This window comes from Schistocerca cancellata, chromosome 3, assembly GCF_023864275.1.
Source record: "Schistocerca cancellata isolate TAMUIC-IGC-003103 chromosome 3, iqSchCanc2.1, whole genome shotgun sequence".
In the NCBI taxonomy this organism is placed as follows: domain Eukaryota; kingdom Metazoa; phylum Arthropoda; class Insecta; order Orthoptera; family Acrididae; genus Schistocerca; species Schistocerca cancellata.
The window spans coordinates 353,538,408-353,560,332 of NC_064628.1; positions in this window are offsets into that span (position 1 = coordinate 353,538,408).

The window sequence follows — 21,925 nt, forward strand, 5'->3', positions numbered from 1 at the left end:
GAGTATTACCATTTGCACTCTCTCAGACGGCGGCTGGAAGGGAAAGTCCTCTCGTTCACTACATGCCACAGTGAACTACTCAGTGCCCTTGCACATTACCCAGACACAGCTCCAGGGCCAGATCGGATCCACAGTCAGATGATCAAACATCTCTCATCTGCCTACAAGCGACATCTCCTCATCATCTTCATCTGGATCTGGTGCGATGGAGTCTTTCCATCGCAATGGCGGGAGAGCACCATCATTCCAGTGCTCAAACCCGGTAAAAACCCACTTGATGTGGATAGCTATCAGCCCATCAACCTCACCCACCTTCTTTGTAAGCTGCTGGAATGTGTGATGTGTCAGCAGTTTGGTTGAGCCCTGGGGTCACGTGGCCTACTGGCTCCATGTCAGGGCGGCTTCCGCCATGGTCGCTCTGCCACAGATAATCTTGTGTCCCTCGAGGTTGCCATCCAAACAGCCTTTTCCAGACGCCAACACTTGGTTGCCGCTTTTTTGATTTACGAAAAGCGTTTGACACGATCTGGCAACATAATATCCTTTCCGAGGCACGCTCCCGATTTTTATCCAAAATTTCTTGTCGCTTTGTACTTTCCGTGTCCAAGTTGGTGTCTCCCATAGTTTTCCCCATATCCAGGAGAATGGGGTCCCGCATGACTCTGTATTGAGTGTTTATTTTTAGTGGCCATTAATAGTCTAGCAGCAGCTGTAGGGCCATCCGTCTCACCTTCTCTGTATGCAGATGACTTCTGAATTTCGTACTGCTCCACCAGTACTGGTGTTGCTGAGAGGCGCCTCCAGGGAGCCATCCACAACGCGCAGTCATGGGCTATAGCCCACAGTTTCCAGTTTTCGGCCGCAAAGTTGTGTGTTACGCACTTCTGTTGGCATCGTACCATTCATCCGGAACTAGGACTTTACCTTAATGATGATCCACTTATCGTAGTGGAGACAAATCTATTCTTAGGACTGGTTTTCGACGCCCGATTGACTTTGCTTCCTCACCTTCATCAGCTTAAGCGGAAGTGCTAGCAGCACCTCAGTGCCCTCCGCTGCCTGAGCAACACCAACTGGAGTGCATATCGCTCTATGCTGCTGCAGCTCCACAGAGCCCTTGTTCAATCATGCATTGACTAAAAGTCCGGTGGTCAGCATCCTTGTGGAGGTTGGAGTCCCTTCATTGCAGGCTAGACATGCACAACTGCTGGCCACTGGCCAGATACATTGCGCACACATTCGTAGTTCTCATGGGCATCCAAATCTCCGTCTCCTTTTCCCATCTATGGCAGTTCATCTCCCGCATTGGCAGCCCAGGTCAGGGCTTCTAATTGCAGGTCATGTACAGTCACTTTCTTCCGAACTGAAGTCCTTGCCTTTACCACCTGTACTTGAGGTCCACTCACGTACACCTCCATGGTGTACATCTAGTCCGTGGCTTCACCTGGACATTTCACATGGCCCTAAGGACTCAGTTAACCTGCAGCTCTCCGCTCCCCTTCCTCCTGATTCTTGAGATGTACCGAGGACACGAAGTGGTTTACACTGATGGCTTGATGGCTGATGGTCACGTCGGCTTCATGTATGTCCATGGAGGACATACTGAACAGCCCCCCCTGCGGGTCCGGGGATTAGAATAGGCCCGAGGTATTCCTGCCTGTCGTAAGAGGCGACTAAAAGGAGTCCATCCCCCTCACGGGGGTAGTTAGCGCCTGCGTCCAGAGACGGACGGTTCCACGACCTATAATCGTGGTCTTTTTGGTTTTTCACTTCTCGTTTCTTCCTTCCTTTTGTTGGTTCCTTTCCTTGCTCTTCTCCACCTCACTGTCTTCCTTACTCTTTCCATTGACTTCTCCTTGCCTTCTCATTGCCTTTTTCTCCTTGCCTTCTCATTGCCTTTTTCTCCTTGCCTTCTCATTGCCTTTTTCTCCTTGCCTTCTCATTGCCTTTTTCTCCTTGCCTTCTCATTGCCTTCTTCTCCTTGCCTTCTCATTGCCTTCTTCTCCTTGCCTTCTCATTGCCTTCTTCTCCTTGCCTTCTCTGGTCTCCGCCTTGGCGTTTGAGACAGTCTGTCCTCTTTCTCCCTCTCTCTCTTCTTTTTCCTCTTCTTCCTTCCTCCCTGTGCGTGCCTGAAGGCCGACCCACGCGTTCGCACGCGTAGCCGGTGACGGGGTAACGCGTAAGTCCCCGTCCTGGGTAGACATGTAAGGCACGCGCGTACCCCCTGGTAAAGGCCAGGCCCGGGGAGGGGTGATTGCCTGAGCTGATACCTTCTGACCATGCCGATTGGTCCCTCCGTCTGTTTCTCGGGAGGTGTGACCTGAGGTGTAAACATTCACCTAAGGCGGGAGTGCCCTCTGAGAGGGTCCCCACAAGGAAGGAGCGCGCCATCGGAGACGCTGGCAATCATGGGGGATTCCTCCGCAATGGATTCTACTCCATCGCTTTCGACTTCTGCCCAAAAACGGAAACGTGACCAGCCAACAGTGACAAAAGTACTACCACCTGCCCCACAGTTCCTCGTAGTTTCTCGATCTGAGGACGGAAAGGATTTTTCCTCTGTCAACCCTTTCGTTATTCAGAAGGGCGTAGATGCCATAGCCGGATCTGTCAAATCTTGTACCAGGTTGCGTAACGGCACCTTATTACTAGAAACTGAGAGTGCCTTTCAGGCACAAAAACTGCTTCGGGCCACCCTCTTGTACACGTTCCCTGTCCGGGTGGAGGCCCACCGAACTTTGAATTCGTCTCGTGGTGTAGTCTATACTAGCTCCCTCGACGGATTGACTGACGAGGAGCTTCAATCTTTCCTCGCTGAGCAGGGCGTGACGGCTGTCCATCGGGTCATGAAAAAGGTCAACAATGACCTTGTACCGACCCGGACACTTTTCTTGACCTTCGATAGTGTTAAGCTGCCATCGCGCATCAAGGCGGGCTACGAGGTTATTTCTGTTCGCCCCTATATCCCGACACCTACGCGCTGCTACCAGTGTCAGCGTTTCAATCACACTCGACAGTCTTGTTCCAATGCGGCTAAATGTGTCACTTGTGGCAGGGATGCCCATGAGTGTGACTGTCCACCTCCGTCTCCTCGTTGTGTGAACTGTCAGGGTGACCATGCCGCATCCTCCCGCGACTGTCCTGTCTATAAGGAAGAACGCTGTATCCAAGAAATTCGGGTCAAAGAGAAAGTGTCCACCTCGGTTGCTCGTAAGCTATTGGCTAGTAGGAAGCCCACGCTGCTCCCAGCGGGGAAATACAGTACTGTCCTCGCCTCTCCTCAGACTACCCGGGAGGTAGCAACCCAGACATGCGATCTGACCTTCAGCACCACGGTCGTCCGTTCGGCCAGTGCTAAGATCGCGCGGTCGACGTCTCCTCTTCCTCCCATCACCCCACAGACACCAGCCCCTTCCTCAGCTTCTGCTAAGTCGAAGACCCCGAAGTCAGATGCACGGGCCTTCAAGAAGGAACCATCCCGTGCAGACTTCCTCCGTCCCTCGACCTCCCAGCCTTCGACCGGTACTTCCACCAAACGTCCTTCCAAAAAGGCGCATAGGAAGCACAGTTCTCCTTCTCCGCCACGGCGCATTTCTTCTCCTGCGCCACCCAGCGGTTGCCGCCCCAGGCTGTCATCCGTTTCGCCTGGCCGCACCGCTGGTAGCCGTCCATCTGGCCGTTCGCCGGCGGAGGAAGCTCCCCCTCCCGGCCATCCTCCCGAGATGGCCGATGACCCTATAGACCCCATGGACGATGACTGTCCGCCTACTGATAGCGGCGGCAGTGCTCGCTCGAAGCCAGGCCCTAAGCGGCCTTCGAGGTGACCCCTTCTCTCCTCTTCCTTTTCTTACGATGGCACTTATTCACTGGAATATTTGCAGCATTTGCTCCAACCGAGAGGACTTGAAGTTGCTGCTCCACTTGCATCGTCCGCTCGTCGTAGCCCTCCAGGAAACGAAGCTACGCCCATGCGATCAAATTGCCTTGGCACACTACACCTCAGCGCGTTTTGACCTACCCCCTGTGGTAGGTATCCCAGCTCATGGAGGGGTTATGTTGCTGGTTCGGGATGATATTTACTACGATCCCATCACGTTGCACACCGGCCTGCAGGCAGTTGCCATCCGCATTACTCTCCCCACTTTTACGTTTTCCTTTTGTACCGTTTACACTCCATCGTCATCTGCCGTTACCAGGGCAGACATGATGCAACTTATTGCTCAGCTACCTGCACCATTTTTGTTAACTGGAGACTTCAATGCCCACCATCCCCTTTGGGGCTCTCCAGCATCCTGCCCGAGGGGCTCCTTGTTAGCGGACCTTTTCAACCAGCTCAATCTTGTCTGCCTCAATACTGGCGCCCCTACTTTTCTTTCGGACACATCTCACGCCTATTCCCATTTAGACCTCTCTATATGTACTCCCCAACTTGCACGCCGGTTTGAGTGGTATGCACTTGCTGATACATATTCGAGCGACCACTTCCCGTGTGTTATCCATCTCCTGCAGCATACTCCCTCTCCGTGCTCCTCTAGTTGGACCATCTCCAAGGCAGACTGGGAGCTCTTCTCTTCCAGGGCGACCTTTCAGGATCAAACCTTCACAAGCTGCGATCGTCAGGTCGCACACCTCACGGACGTCATTCTCGCTGCTGCTGAATATTCCATCCCTCACCCTACTTATTCTCCACGTCGCGTACCGGTCCCCTGGTGGACCGCAGCATGTAGAGACGCTTTACGTGCTCGTCGACGTGCTTTACGCACATTTAAACGCCACCCTACAGTGGCGAATTGTATTAATTATAAACGATTACGTGCTCAGTGTCGTCGTATTATTAACGAAAGCAAGAAAGCCAGCTGGGCTGCTTTCACAAGCACCTTCAACAGTTTTACTCCTTCTTCTGTTGTCTGGGGTAGCCTGCGCCGGCTATCTGGCACTAAGGTCCACTCCCCAGTTTCTGGCTTGAACGTCGCGAATGAAGTCCTTGTGGCCCCTGAGGCTGTCTCCAATGCCTTCGGCCGCTTTTTCGCAGAGGTTTCGAGCTCCGCTCATTACCACCCTGCCTTCCTCCCCCGCAAACAGGCAGAGGAGGCTAGGCCACCTCACTTCCGCTCCTCGAATTGTGAAAGTTATAATGCCCCATTCACCATGCGGGAACTCGAAACCGCACTTGGCCGATCACGGTCCTCCGCTCCAGGGCCTGATTCTATTCATATTCAGATGCTGACGAACCTTTCTCCTGCGGGTAAAGGTTTTCTTCTTCGTACATACAATCGCATCTGGATTGAGGGACATGTTCCCGCATGCTGGCGCGAGTCTATTGTTGTCCCGATTCCTAAGCCGGGGAAGGACAAGCACTTGCCTTCCAGTTATCGACCTATCTCGCTTACCAGCTGTGTTTGTAAAGTGATGGAGCGAATGGTTAACTCTCGATTGGTTTGGCTGCTCGAGTCTCGACGCCTACTTACCAATGTACAATGTGGATTTCGTAGGCGCCGCTCTGCTGTTGACCATCTGGTTACCTTGTCGACCTTCATTATGAATAACTTCTTGCGGAAGCGCCCGACCGCGACTGTGTTCTTTGATTTGGAGAAGGCTTATGACACCTGTTGGAGGGCGGGCATTCTCCACACCATGCATACATGGGGCCTTCGCGGTCGCCTCCCTCTTTTTATTCGTTCCTTTTTAATGGATCGACAGTTCAGGGTACGTGTGGGTTCTGTCCTGTCCGACACCTTTCGCCAGGAGAATGGGGTGCCACAGGGCTCAGTTTTGAGCGTCGCTCTCTTCGCCATCGCGATCAATCCAATAATGGATTGCCTCCCAGCTGATGTATCAGGCTCCCTTTTTGTGGACGATTTTACCATCTATTGCAGCGCGCAGTGTACACGTGTCCTGGAGCGCTGTCTTCAGCGTTCTCTTGACCGTCTTTACTCCTGGAGTGTCGCCAATGGCTTCCGTTTTTCTGCCGAGAAGACGGTCTGTATTAACTTCTGGCGCTACAAAGAGTTTCTCCCACCGTCCTTACGACTCGGTCCCGTTGCTCTCCCAATCGTGGAGACAACCATATTTTTAGGCCTTACCTTTGACAGGAAACTTAGCTGGTCTCCACATGTGTCATATTTGGCCGCCCGTTGTACCCGTTCTTTAAATGTCCTCCGTGTTCTCAGTGGTATGTCGTGGGGAGCGGATCGAACCGTCCTACTTCGTCTATATCGGTCGATCGTCCGCTCCAAGCTGGATTATGGGAGCTTCGTATACTCCTCTGCACGGCCATCCATCTTACGCCGCCTCAACTCCATACAACATCGGGGTTTACGACTTGCGATCGGAGCATTTTATACCAGTCCCGTAGAGAGTCTTCATGCTGACGCTGGCGAATTGCCACTCACCTACCGGCGCGATATACTGCTTTGTCGGTATGCCTGTCGGCTACTGTCAATGCCCGACCATCCGTCTTATCGTTCCTTTTTTGACGACTCTCTTGACCGTCAATACGGGTTGTATGTCTCTGCCCTGCTACCCCCTGGAGTTCGCTTTCGTCGCCTCCTTCAACACCTTAATTTTTCACTCCCTGCAACTTTTCGAGTGGGCGAGAGCCGCACGCCACCTTGGCTCCAGGCTCAGGTCCGCATTCACCTTGACCTCAGCTCGCTCCCAAAAGAGGTCACCCCGGTTCGGTCTACCACTCCCGTTTTTTGGAACTTCGTTCGAAGTTCATCAACATGACTTTCATTTATACAGATGGCTCTAAGACCAATGACGGGGTCGGGTGTTCCTTTATTGTCGGGGCACAAAGTTTCAAATACCGGCTCCATGGCCATTGTTCGGTCTTCACAGCTGAGCTCTTTGCCCTCTACCAGGCTGTTCTTTACATCTGCCGCCACCGACATTCTGCTTATGTCATCTGCTCAGATTCCCTGAGCGCCATCCAGAGCCTCAGTGATCCGTACCCGGTTCACCCTTTCGTACACCGGATCCAACGCTCTCTTCAGCAGCTGGTGGACGTCGGTTCTCCGGTTAGCTTTATGTGGGTTCCTGGCCATGTCGGCATCCCTGGGAACGAAGCTGCAGATGCCGCGGCCAAGGCTGCGGTCCTCCAGCCTCAGACAGCTTCTTGTTGTGTCCCTTCGTCCGATTTTAGCAGGGTCATTTGTCGGCGCATCTTATGGCTGTGGCATGCCGATTGGGCTGCACTTACCGACAACAAGCTTTGGGCCTTAAAACCTCTTCCCGTGGCTTGGACGTCCTCCTCACGCCCTTCTCGGCGGGAGGAGGTCGTTTTAGCCCGGTTAAGAATTGGACACTGCCGGTTCAGCCATCGCCATCTGCTGACGGCTGCGCCGGCGCCGTTCTGCCCATGTGGGCACTTGCTGACGGTTAGACACAGTTTAATGTCCTGTCCAGATTTTAACACTCTGCGTCTAGATCTTAACCTGCCAAGTACTTTCGATGCCATTTTAGCGGATGACCCACGAGCAGTTGCTCGTGTTCTTTGTTTTATCAATTTGACAAACCTCGCTAAGGACATTTGATGATGTTGTTTTTTAATCCTATGCCTGTCAGTCTGTCTTTTATCGTGTTTTCCCTTTTAGTTGTTGTTGTCAACTTGTGCCTCGCGGTGTCAGGGCGCTAATGACCACTGAAGTTGTGCGCCCTAAAACCACAAAAAAAAAAAAAAATAATTACTGAACAGCATTCCTTGCCCGATGGCTGCAGTGTTTTCACTGCCAATCTGGTGGCTATATCTTGTGCTCTTGAGCACATTTGTTCATGCCCTGGGGAGTCGTTTTGTCTATGCACTGATTCCTTGACCAGCCTACAAGCTATCGACCAGTCCTACCCTCGTCATCCTTTGGTAGCGACCATCCAGGAGACCATCTATGCCATGGAATGGTCTGGTCGTTCAGTTGTGTTTATCTTGCCCCCAGGTCACGTCGGAATCCCAGGCAACAAACTTGCTGACAGGCTACGCGGAAACTGGTTATGGGGATCAGCTTCTCCGCATATGACCTATGTGCAGTACTATGTCACAAGGTTAAAAACAGCATAACATCAGCACATGCAAGAAACTACGTGCCATTAAGGAGACTATGTGTGTGTGGCAGTCCTCCATGCGGGCCTTTTGTAGGGATTCTGTGGTTCTCTGCCGGCTCTGCATTGGCCACACTTGGTTGACACATGGCTAGCTCCTGCGCCGTGATGGCCCACCTCAGCGTCAGTGCAGCGCCTGGCTGACAGTGGCTCATATCTTGGTGAGCTAGCCATCTTTAGCTGCTCTGCGATGGACTCTTCAGTTACTGAACTTGTTGCCATTAATTTTATCTGACAATGCCTCATTGGCTAATTTAGTTTTACGTTTTATACGTGACAGTGGGTTTTATCATTTGATCTAAGCCTTAGCACATGTCCTTTGTCCCCTGTGTTCTCCACTCAAATGGTTTTAGGGTGGATGTTGTAATGTGTCGCAGAGTGGCTGGCTTTTCCTTTTTATTCTCGTGTTTGGCAAGCCACAGTCATCTGCTTTCGTGTTTTTACCCCTTCCAGCTGTTTCTTGCTTCTTTCTGTGGTTTTCTTTTCCTGTTTTGTCCATAGTAGTGTTGGTTGTCCTTCTGTCATTCTTCTGGTTCTTCCTTTCTCCTGTTATTGTGCTGTATGTTTTCTTTCTTTTCTTGTTTCCCTTGTGTAATTATTTTACCAGGAACAGGAAACTGATGACCACACAATTCGGTCCCTCTCCCCCCCCCCTTTTAAACCAACCAACCTAGCAGAGAACCCATCTTCAGATCTGGTGATGGGCAGTGGAGTCTTGTGCCTGATTACAATGGTGTCAGGAAGACTGCTGAGGCACCATGGTGGTCAGACCTGGTAAATTTAGGAGTCAGCAATATGGAGCACCTACAGCAGTGGTGTGCCATGTGGCTAAGGAAGTAAGTGCTGATTTGTTATTTTGGTTTTGAGCCTGTTGGGTAGCCCCATTTCCTGTCTTTCTCCTGGATCATTTTCGTATTCTTTGGGTATAATTTGCTCTTGATTAAATTGTAATCATGGCGAAGGAATGTTCAGCTGCTGAGGTTACTGAGCAACTTCGGGATCAGGTAGATAAATTACAGATAGAAGTAAATGAGCTCAGAGCAGCAGAGGAAGAACAATCATATCCACAGGCCCCTCTTTCGTAAGGGACACATATCCAGGACCCCACAATCGATAGGGGCCCCAGATCACTAAACGATAATCGGTATTTATTACTAAAAAACATTTATTTTGAAAAAATCGAACCATGATGACTGACTACAATACCTACGTGCTTATTAGCTTTGCGCAGCGCACTGTTCTGCACAGAATGAATAGCAACGTAAAATTAAACGTGACCGACCGACTTAAATAAACCAAATCGACGGTCGGGAATTCCCCTGTATTTGTCTGTGGTGTTGTGACGTTTGTTTTGTTTGTAGTTGTTACTGACTGTGCTCTGAGGTATTCTTTGATTAAATCGTCGTTTGCGTGCTTTGTTTTCTGTTAGTGACTATTTTTGGTGTAAAAATAAGTACTGAATTATAATATAAAATATCGAAACGGTCGTATCGTAGTGGATCTGCAAAGAGGAAAATAGCTGTACTTCAGAAGGAAGTAATTGAAAACTTACCAACATTAACATCATGTTTTACTACTACTACTACTACTACTACTGGAGCAACGTCTGTATGCAGCAATCAAAAATAAATCTTCCACATGATGAGTCGTGTCGATCACAAATTGGGGGGAATTTCTGAATGTTCATTTTTCTACACCAATTTTAGTTTTCTATCAATTTAGGAAAAGAGATTGAATCGTAAAGTGACCATCCCTGTGACGAAAGTGCAACAACTTCGGTGACTTCACCAACACTGACAGCTGTATCAGTTGAACAAAAGTTTTCCAACCGAGAAGAAATATCAGACGATACCGCAGATTATTTTCATGAAAATTTTGCAGAAATTGGTCACAAAATTTAGATTCGTAAGGGACCTGTATATTTTCAAAATAAAGATTCTGACTTTTCTGAGGAACCTAGAAAGATGATGTTAAATAAGTAACTAGGTATTTCAACAAAGCCTTATTTATTCGCAAATTAATGAACAGTGAAAGCATCGAAAGAAAATGGTTGTTGTACTCGCCTTCCAAAAACATTATATTTTGTTTTTATGCTGCTTATTGAACCCTTCTGATGTAAATCTGTGCTCTCTGAGTGAATATAATGATTGGAAGCACATTAATCACATAATTTTAACACATGGAAACAACCCTGCACATAGGCAATCTACAATGAGTTAACATCAAAACAAAGTGGATTGTTGGAGAAATGTACTTAAACGGATTGTAGCTTTCGTAAAATTTTTGATGTTGAGAGGGTTTCCATTTCGCTGTGACAATGAAATCCTAGGATCTCCCAACAGCGGAAATTATTTGAGATGTGTGGAATCATCGAATGAATTTGATCCATTTCTGGCAGATCACTTACAAAAATTTGGGAATCCTCGAAAAGGTAACACTTCTTATTTATCGGCAAATATCTGAAATGTGTTTATTGATGTAACAGGAAAACAGTTCCTAAACATATTCTAAATGAAGTTAAAAAGTGTTGACATTATGCCCGATCTGTCTCATTTTAACCAGCTAACTTTTATAATTTGGTATGTAAAAGACATGTTCTTGTTGAAAGGTTACTGAAATTTATACCTATTAATGACCGCAAAAAGTTTTTTGAAATGGTTTCGAAAGAGTAAAACTTTTTCGTCGAGCTCTAGCCACTGATGGAATATATTGACAGAAAAGTTTGGTTCAAAAAATGTTAAAAGCTTTTCAGAAACCAGATGGATAGCCTGAGCTGATGCAGTAAGGGCCTTGCATGAAGGTCATAAACAAATTATAGAAACTCCGATGCCCATTGTAGAAGATATAGAACATGCAAGAGAAACTAGAGACGAAGCCCTTATCTCTGTCCAGAAAAATGGGAAGCTAGAATTTAGTATACTAACGGAAATTCGGTGTTCTATATTGGAAAGAATAGACAAAAGTTCAGAAACAAACAGTAACACTAAGCATTGAGAACTAATTTGTTCACTTCACTTGATGATTGTATCATTAACCTCAGGGATAAATTTGATGACTTCAAATCGTCTGTCAAAGAAAGAAATCCGGAAACTGATTACAAGAACCTATGTTAAAGACCAAAACATAGCTCACGCCAGAGTTTTTCCTGATAGACCGTCAGTCCACCTGAATGGAAAGAGAAATTCAAAGTAAAACCTTTCTTCCCATAATTGACACTCTGAGCGTTCATCTAAAACAGTGATTTAGTTTGTATGAGAACATTAGTGAACGTTTTAGTTTATTTTTTCGCTTGAAAACTCTGAATTCTGAAGAGCTGAGACAAGGTTGTGAAGAATTTGCTGAATTTTGTTATGTAGACATTAACGAACAAGAGTTTGGAACGGAACGTCTGCATTTAACAGAATACTGTTTATAGTAAAAATGGGGGAACTAATAGTATACTGGAAATGTATCACCTTTTCGAAGGAAATAAAATTAAGGCACTTTTCCGAATGTAGAAATCGCGTTTAGAATGTGACTCTTCAAGCATTGGGAATTTTTTTAAGCATGAGGGCAACCAACTGCAGTGTGGAATACTCCTCCAAACGTAAAGGAATAAAAAATGAATTAATAAGTACAGTGCTTCAAGAGACACTAACCTGTTTATCGCCGATGTCCATAAAATGTGATATGCTGAAAAATGTAGATTTTGAAGAAGTGATAACGATTTTGCCCGTCTCAAATCTAGAAGGGTACCTTTTCAATCAACATAGACTTTTAAGAGCGCTAACCTGTGAATGCTAAGAGAGGTACTTTTGTGAGTTATATTATAATATCTATTCATTTGATAAAAAGTCTAGAACCTCGCTTATCTACTTTCTTTGTCTGTTCTAACAAAATAGTGATGTGTCAAGGTCATAGGGGCCCCATTATCCTAATGTGCTCAGGACCTCCAATAGGTTAAAGATGGCCCTGCATGTCCCAACCCACTCACTGTGGATGGCGCTGCTGTGGGATTGGTTACCCCATTTTAAGGAAACAGGGAGAAGATTATTTATTACTTTTTTTGACAATTTGGCTACAGTTGCCAAATTGTTGGCGTGGAGTAAGGAGCATTTATTGTGTGTTGCTAGACTGAAGTTAATGGAGGATGCTAGACACATGTTATGGATAATGAGAATCTTAGGGAGGCTAAAAAATTTGATTTTTATGAAGATTTAATACAGAGATATCGGAAGAAGAACAACTAACTACAGTTTTTCCTAAGCAGGATGAATCGATGGAAAGTTTCACTGATCATATTCGTAAAAATCAATGAGCTCACAGGTGATAATGAAAGGGATAACGATAATGATAGGGATAACGTGGTACTTTTGCTTGAAGCAGACCAGAGGGCTCTTGACGCATTTTTGAGGTGTTTGCAATTGGAAATGTGAAGAAAGCTTTGTTTAGAATTTCGTAAGTGTTTGAGAGAAGCAATGGATGTTGCATCATCATTAGAGGAAATCAAGTCACTGGCTAGGTCATGTGAATGCCAGACACTGTTTAGTATGGACATAAATTGTTTTCTGTGTGGACAAAATAGTCATGCACAGAGAGACTGCAGACAGCAATGTTGCAGGTACCATAAGAAGTTTGGTCACTCCGATCCTAATGCCATAACAGAAATCAGCAACAATGGAAGTTTCAGTCACAGGGTAGTATGGGTAGCAGTTAAATGGCGCAGGGGACCGGGTTTCAACTGTGCCATGCTCCCAATAAGAGGAGGAGGAGATTAGTGTTTAATGTCCCGTCGACAACGAGGTCATTAGAGACGGAGCGCAAGCTCATGTGAGGGAAGGATGGGGAAGGAAATCGGCCGTGCCCTTTCAAGGGAACCATCCCGGCATTTGCCTGAAGCGATTTAGGGAAATCAGGGAAAACCTAAATCAGGATGGCCGGAGATGGGATTGAACCGTCGTCCTCCCGAATGCGAGTCCAGTGTGCTAAGCTCCCAATAAGAGTTAGCACTGTAAGAAAGCAATAGCTTACATTTTCCCGACCAGCTACATAGGGAATAAAATATGTTAAATGTTGTTGGATACCGGTTGTCAGGTATCGGTTGCAAGTAAGCGAGTATTTGGGGCAAATAGGTTAAGTGCACCACCCTAGACTTTAATTAGCACAGGTGGAGGGTGTGTAAATCCACTCAGTGCTGGAGTGCTGATGTGCTGATGTTCAAAGTGGGGGAGGATGCAGTAGGTCTTCCCATGATTAGCAGTAGGTATGACATTATTCTCGGACTCGATTTCCTGGTTTCTTATATCAATTGATCTGGGACGGCATACAGTAGAACTTCGTTTGAGCTAGGTTCTGCAGGCTGAATACTTTTCCTGTCGCAAGGTCTGCCCCATGGCCAGGGGAAACCAATTAAACTGTGTACAAGGTCCCTTAAGGTAAATTCGTGGAATCATATACTGAAAGGTACAGGAGAGGTAGTCTGCAATGATGTTGGTACTGACCTGCCACTGAACTCGTGTATCGTTGAACCTATGATGGGTAACATAGTACTAGATGCAGTTAGTTGTTTTATATGACATAGTGTGTCCTTTGTTCAGGAGGTAGATGGCACGAGTATAGTGCCTGTTAGTATTGATAATTTTGGCCCTGAGGAAGTAAAGTTGCCGCATTGTACCCTGGTTGCGAATTTAGAAGTGTTAGTTGAGGATGAACTAGACACTGTGTTTTCAGCAAGTTACACAGTGGCCAGGAGGGTCTGTCAACTGGTCAGCTCTAAGGAGTAAGGTAGCATGTCTTGAAGCGCAGGATACAGCATCAGTGGAAAAACTGTTCAGTTCATGGAATTATTTAATCTATCGGATCCATTACCTGCAACACCACTTGTTTAGCACCAAATTCGTACTGGGTGTGAAGCACCAATCTACAAACGACCATATCGAGTTCCAAGGCTTTTACAGCCAATTGAGGAAGATTTTATAGATCAGTAACTTAGAGATGGCATCATAGAACCTAATTGTAGTCCTTGGTCTGCTACTATTGTAATGATAAGCAAAATATCACAGATGGTGGCAAAGCATATAGTTTATGTTGTGACTACCGGTTCCTCAAACAGAAAATGGTGTCAGATGCATATCCTATGCCTAATTTAACATTGGACAACATGGGTCAATGTTGGTACTTCATGACACTGTATTTGCGTAGTCTTTACCATCAGTTGGAAATGATGCTGGAGGACCAACTCAAAATTGAATTCTCAACACCGACTGGACACATTGTTTCGCCGCATGCCTTTTGGACTTAAAAAAGATGTGAGCAACCGTTCAGTGTTTTTTGGATATTGTGTTGCACGGATTATAAACAAAACAGTGCATGGTGTAACAGGACGACATAATCGTGTATGCAAAGCATATTCCAGAATATTTGGAGCAGTTGTGTAAAGTGTTTGATCATCTGCGTACAGCACAGTTAAAGTTGAGTTTTTAGAAATGTCATTTTGTACTGCAACAAGTTTAGTATTTGGTTCTTATTATAGGGTAGGATGGAATTTGTACCAATCTGAAGCCAGCTGAGACCATTCAGAATTTTCCAGCACTCACCAAGGTAAAGGAATTGTAATCCTATCAAATTCTTGTCGGGTTTCCAGCCGGATCAAACTTGTCATCTGAGCACAATATTTCAGCAGTCCACCCGGCCGCGATCATCAGGTGAGAAAAGCTACGCTGCTTTCACCAATAACTGATTCCACTCGCAAATAACTGCACCTTTATATGCATCAGAAGTAGAACAGCGCATGCGCTAGGTACAGTGTGCAACTGCTCAGACTTTCCTGCTGCCCCCTGGCGCAAAGAGAGTTTTAGCGCCTCCGATGAAAATAATCAAATGTAGATAGATGTAGAGGCAGAATGTAGGGACACATTCTTTCTGTAGAAGGGAGGGGCATGTGGAGGCTCGAATGATTAGAACCAGTAAGTTAAAAGTAGGAGTTTTACAGTAATGGAGTCAGTTAAAATGTGAAGGACTGTTGGGAGCTAGAAGTTGTATGTGTGTTATATTCTGTTGCACAGCTCAGTGGTATGGTACCATGACACAAGTGGGATAGCAGAGTACAGAGTTAAGCACCATTATTAAGGAAAACACCGTGTTACTGACCAGTGGAGGACGTGACAAGAAGCAGCTTACTGCACACCAGGATATCAACATTGAGGTCGATAATCAGGTCAGTTCCGCCAGTCGAGTAACACCAGAATATTCCACTGACCTGCTAGGGAAGAAGAACGCAGGCATCAGTGGCAGAAAGCTGTATTTAAGGACCTGCAGCTAGCTCATCCTCAGCAAACATTGTAAGGCGTTGGGGTGCTGCAGAGTGTGTTTCACTAGCACTGCCACCAATTCAAAGTCATCAGTGTCATCACAGTCATCACAAGAGTCACCTTCGTAATGCCAGTTGTTGCCTAGGAGGTGCCAGAGTGATGCTGCCACTGTATCATTACCGCCACAGATGTCGACAGCAGCAGCCACCTGTCATGGAGTCATTGCCTGGGTTGTTTTGTCACAATCATCCTGGGATGCTGCCTCCACAGGATGGTTTGTAATGCACTACTGGAGTGGGAGAGGGGAGGTGACTAGTTTGGATCATAAATTATGCTAATTAAGATGACAGCTAGGTCATTAAGTAGATCTTAAATAAAGAGAAGTAAGACTAAGTGAGCAGTTTTCTTACGTTGGCGTCATAAATTACACTGATCTGTATAAATAAGAATGCTATGTCAAATGACTGGTTTGCTTATGTAAGGAAAACGGTACTCCCGTTGGACCAGAATGGGCATGTGGCTATTGCTTAGTAGTTTTCATTGAAGAGTTAAGGATAAAAAAATAAAACACTTTCTTCAGGCATAAACAGATTCAAAAATAAACCTGGTCGGCTAGAGCCTGTGGCACAGTTACAGGCTTCATGACAGCAAATAAAATGACTTGACCCATGGTGCAAGACAAAGGGATATTCAGAGGTCCAGATGTCTCTTCAGACCATTTCCTTATTTGTCTAAAAAATAAACTACTTAAAACTTTTAAGACTAAGACTTAATGTTATAATCAGAAACAAAATAATGCTGACATGTCATTTAAAATACATTTAATTCAAGAAGAAGGAATCCAATTACTATATCAGAAAGGGCTTGAAGAGTACCCTAGCTTCAAAATCGAAAGTACATAACATCAATCACAAATGCAATAATATGAAGGAAGCACTAATTACAATAGCAACAGAAGCTCTAGGCACAGGAAAAGTTTTTTCAAAAGGGATCTGTGATACTGGGATGATGAAGTATGTACTCTAACTGAAGATACGAAAAATTAAATTTTACAGAAGATACAGATCTCAGACTAGATTATAAAAGAAAATCAGCCTTAAAGAAAGGAAAAGGAGGCAAGTTTAAAACCACAGTTGCGAAAGCTTACTGAGATATTGAATATCATGTGAAAGGAAAACAATAGAAAGCATTCAAACTAATGAAACATTTAAACAAAGAAGTTAAGGACACTCTTGAAATCAATACAGTATCTGAGACTAATTGGTTACAATGCTACAAAACACTATCGACAGCTGTGCAATATACTCAGGCTGTTTTTGCTGAATTATATAGGCTGTAGACTTCATAAATTTCGAGGAACTATAACTTCTAGCAAGAACAAGGAGACTCATTAAGTGATAACATCATTATAGAACTTACAAAATGTGCACCAAAAATTTCACAATTAAGAAACTCGCTTTTAAGAATCTGTGCTGGCAAAGTAGTTACCCACATGAAGAATAGAATATAGCTGAGATCTGCTCAATCTATAAGAAACGAAGTAGACATAAGTGTCAGAGCTACAGAGGTATTGGCGTTCTAAATATGTGCTACAAATTATATGCCCTAATTTAAACAAAATGACTATTGCCAGTCGCTGAAACTGTATTTGCAACATTGTTTCCACAAAGGTATTTTCACTGTCACAGCTAATAGGGAAGCACTATGAAGTCAATTTACCAGCTTTTCTTGCTTTCATTGATTACAAAAATGCATTTGGTACTGTATATCGAAACAAACGTTGGGAAATTTTAGAAAACAGAAGCAATGACGGCTGTAGCACATACTGCATAAATGGGCCAGATTATAAAATGGGTAAACCTAGCCTTTATTTCACATGGATAAATATGGAGGTGTCAATACAGTTGACAACACCAATTTATTAACCTTACATTATTCCATCAATAAATATCCTTGGTTTTTCAAATAAATCAGTACAAATAGGTAATAATTTTTCATCATTAGTGGTAGTTTTTTGTTTGGCAAACACATCAGTAGAAAAAAGGAAATATTTCTTTTAATGGTTTAGTTTCATTATTTTGAAAAATTTCATCACCACTCTCAATTTTGTAATAAGGTAATTGTTACCAAACACTCCCACCTTGTGTTAGATGATGTCTTATAGTAAATCTAATTAGAGCATCTTTATGTAATTTAATATAATCTTGTAAATTATTTCTTTTACAATAATCATGAAGTTGAACAACTGTGAATTTCCCCAATTGGTCTTACTATTTATATAAAATAAGACTTACTAGATTTGTAAATAATAACTTTCAAAACTTGGGCAGTAAAAATCCTCACTTGATAGATATTTTAATATCAAATATGAGATGTTTCTCCTTTCTTATTTTTCATATATTCCAAATTACATTTTTTACATTAATATTATGTTTATCATTATGTGATGGATTAACATAGAAACAATTCAAATTGGGAATCTTTTGACAAGCTTTGGTATAAGTTTGTTGTTTTTAATTATTATTTATTAATAATAATATTGTCGAATGTTTTTCTCTCAGAAGTCATTGCAAATGATATTTGTAATCCTATTTAGAATAATTTTTTCCACATATACAAGGAATTCGTTTACTGTAGTAATTTTTTCACATGATATTCATTCACACATTGTTTACACATCGTTCTATAACCTTTCTTTTCTGTGAAGTAGAATTATCAGTCGCCTTCTCAGGTTACAATATTTACAGAACTTGGGTTTGACACAAGACTGTTCAGGTTGTTGTTGAACCTGCTCCATTTTTATAGAAAAAAAATACTAGGAAAATTAAAATCCAATAAATTGTTCAATTGAATGGTGTCAATTGTAGGCCTGATTAATATTAAACTTACGTATATTAGTAAGGAAGTATTTCTGATTATTGATGAAAAGAATAGTCAATGGTTTAAACTGAAACAGAATTATGATGTTTTAGAATATTCTATAGAGATGCAATTGTTGAAATATTGATGTAGAAAATAGGCGAAATTTTAAAGATTTCTTAGATGACAAACACAGTGACATACATAATATTGATGTAAAAGCTGTTTTTATAACAACATGTGGCCTCTATGATTTAGTTATAAGTTCAAAACAATCAGCTGCAAAACAATTTAAAAATGGTTTACTCATGAAGTTTTGTCTTCAGTTCGAAAATTTGGGGAATATAAAATTACAAAATAACTAAAAACTTTTTATAACGATCAGATAAATCATAAAAATTATTTTATAGAAAAACTAGAAAAATAAATGCAAAAAGTGAAGAAATTATTAAATTAGAGGATGAATGAACAGAAAATTTTACAGAAACAGTTAACGTTCTTCAGAGATAATACAAGAAAGAAATGACAGAAAATATTCATTAGTACTTCACGTTGTTACTCAAACAGTTAATGATAAAATTTAAGACCAACATCTTTGCTTTTAAATTTATTTTTAAATGATTGTGGATATACTTATTCTGTAATTGGAACACAACAAAACAAATTACAAAAACAGTTAAAGAAAATCAAAGAAAGACATCCTAATATGAAGAAATGTTAAGACTTAATTATAGTCTGAATTCAGTGAAGTATATCAGTGAATGCTTGAAACTTTAAGAATTATTTGATGGCACAATTATTTCAATATTTTAAAGGATTACATCAAGAACAACTGAATAAAGATATAATTATTCTTCATCAAAATTATGTGACTGCATCTAACTATATTGTTAAATAACTTCTCTACACAATGAACATTTAATTTTTTGTTTTAAACATTCATCAATACACTCTTTATAATTAATATAATTACAGTGTGGTTTCACAAATTGATGATTTTCATTCCTTAAACATATAGAACAATCATTGTCTTCAGGTAGTTCTATTATTTTGTACACTTTAGATAATTTTTGAATAAATGATTCAGATAGATTTTGATATACTAAAACATACTTGCAATTTAATTTATCTTGAAATTCTCTAATAAAATCTTCAGACAACTTTTCATTAATTGATATAACTTTCCAATGTACTCTGTTTTGAAATTCTCTCTTAAAATTTTCAGATAATATTTTATATTTTGACAAAGATCCCAATTCAATTTATACTGAATTTCTTTAATAAAATCTACAGGAAAATTTCGTTCTGGTATCGATATAGTTTTGCAAGCTAAATTATCTTGCAATTTTGTTATAAAATCTACAAATAATTCATAATGTCCTGATATTTATTTCTGTCCAAATTCACCAAATGTATCATTATTTTTAATATACTCAGCAATTTTACTTTTATTTGTTTCAATTCTTGTCAAATACAATTTATGTAATTCTTAAAAATGTAAATTTTCTAAATTATCATTAATCAATGAAATAAGTGTCTCCTTTCCCATTTTAGAATGTTCTTTAATTCATAGTTCTTTTGCTCATCGTTTAATTCTTTTACTGTATAAGTTGTTGTTTTTTAAGTTTAAAATAATCTTCAAGTCCTAATTCCTTGCTCTAGATTTCAATTTGTTTACTTTTACACGATTTTCACTCGCAGTTTATTAAGAAATAACTTTTATTAAATTTAAAAATGATTCAAAAAAGTCATTTCTCTTTTAGAAAATTACTCCGGTCTTTGAAAGATAAAGAGAAATATTAATTACACCAAATTTACTTATTTTTACAGGATTTCTTAAGGAAATCAGAGTAGGACAAATCAGACACTGAAATAAGACTGAGATAGGTCAATTCTGTTGAATTCTTAAACAAAACGAAATTTCATATACAGGAATTAAACATGATAATTTATTAGTACTAGAATACAACTATATTTATCTGTTTATCTTTAGTATGAAAATATAACATCTAGTAAAAATAACTTTTAATAAACGGCGACTATTGTCAGATCATCTGTGGTGAATATTGTTGAATTTATTTAGAAAAAGGAATATCAACTAGATTTAGAATGTTGATTTAAAGGTATTTACTTTCGATTGTTTGAAGAGAAAATGATATTTTACATTTTCTGCAAGGAATTCCTGAGGGTTAAGAACTACCCTTGACAAATATGAAACAAAATAAGAAGGATTATGTTCGATTTCTGAATCACAATGTAATTTCATTTACAGAAATAAAATATTATAATAAATAAGTTTTAGGATATGAATATAATCAAAATGAAATACAAGCTTTAAGACTTGCTACGTTTGTTCAAAAGAAATGAGAATTTAAACAGGAAAAACATTTTATAGAGTTTTTAAAGGAAGGTCAGTGATTGAATACTGTGATTATTGAAATTTGGAATATGTTAATTTGAGAGATGCTCTGAAGGATAACGTTAAAACTAAATATATAAAAAATATAAAGACTTGAAACAGAATTATATTTATCAAGGAATTGGGATTGTATTTTTAATATAAAAGAAAAAATCGAATAAAAGTTATTTTTAATAAATGGAGCAATTCCAAGCACATCTAATGCTTGAATAAATATATTTAACAGGTCTGTTTATAAGAGTGAAGAACTACTTGTGTGTAAAGAAAATAACCCATGGTTCAAGGTCAGTGATGTGCAGAGATATTGGAATATAATGAAATATATAAAGCATTTAAATATATTAGTGATGATACTATTACATCAGAAAAATTAAACCTGTCCAATTTCGATCTGTTAAAAGACAATGAAAAATCAGCAGTATTTGTTAATAAACCTGGCTTGTATACATTAATTTTAAAATCTAAAAAACAAGAAGCCAAACCATTTAGGAAATGGGTTACACCACAAGTCTTACCATCAATTAGAAAATGTGGGGAATATAAACTACAAAATACAGTTAATTATTTACAAAATAATGTAGAAGATTTAGCAAATAAAGTTGAAAATATGAATGATAGTAACAGGATTATGTTCAATGTTGCTAGAGATATAATTCAAGGGAAAATGAAATTATTAAAAATCATGCTACTCCTCCAACCATTTGTAAGTATGCTGTTTATGTTTTCTTATCGGCAACATTACGTAGCGCTCGGTATGAAAATCACTGGCTGTGCTGTGTGCAGTCTGTGGCTAGTTTTGCATTGTTGTCTGCCATTATAGTGTTGGGCAGCGGCAGCTGGATGTGAACAGCGCGTAGCGTTGCGCAGTTGGAGGTGAGCCGCCAGCAGTGGTGGATGTGGGGAGAGAGATGGCGGAGTTTTGAAAGTTTGTAAAAATGGATGTCATGAACGGCTGTATATATTATGACTTTTGATGACTATTAAGGTAAATACATTGTTTGTTCTCTATTAAAACTAACTATGCCTATCAGTAGTTAGTGCCTTCTGTAGTTTGAATCTTTTATTTAGCTGGCAGTAGTGGCGCTCGCTGTATTGCAGTAGCTTGAGTAACAAAGATTTTTGTGAGGTAAGTGATTTGTGAAAGGTACAGGTTAATGTTAGTGAGGGCCATTCCTTTGTAGGGATTTCTGAAAGTCAGATTGCGTTGCGCTAAAAAATATTGTGTGTCAGTTTAAGCACAGTCATGTATAATTGTTCTAAGTGG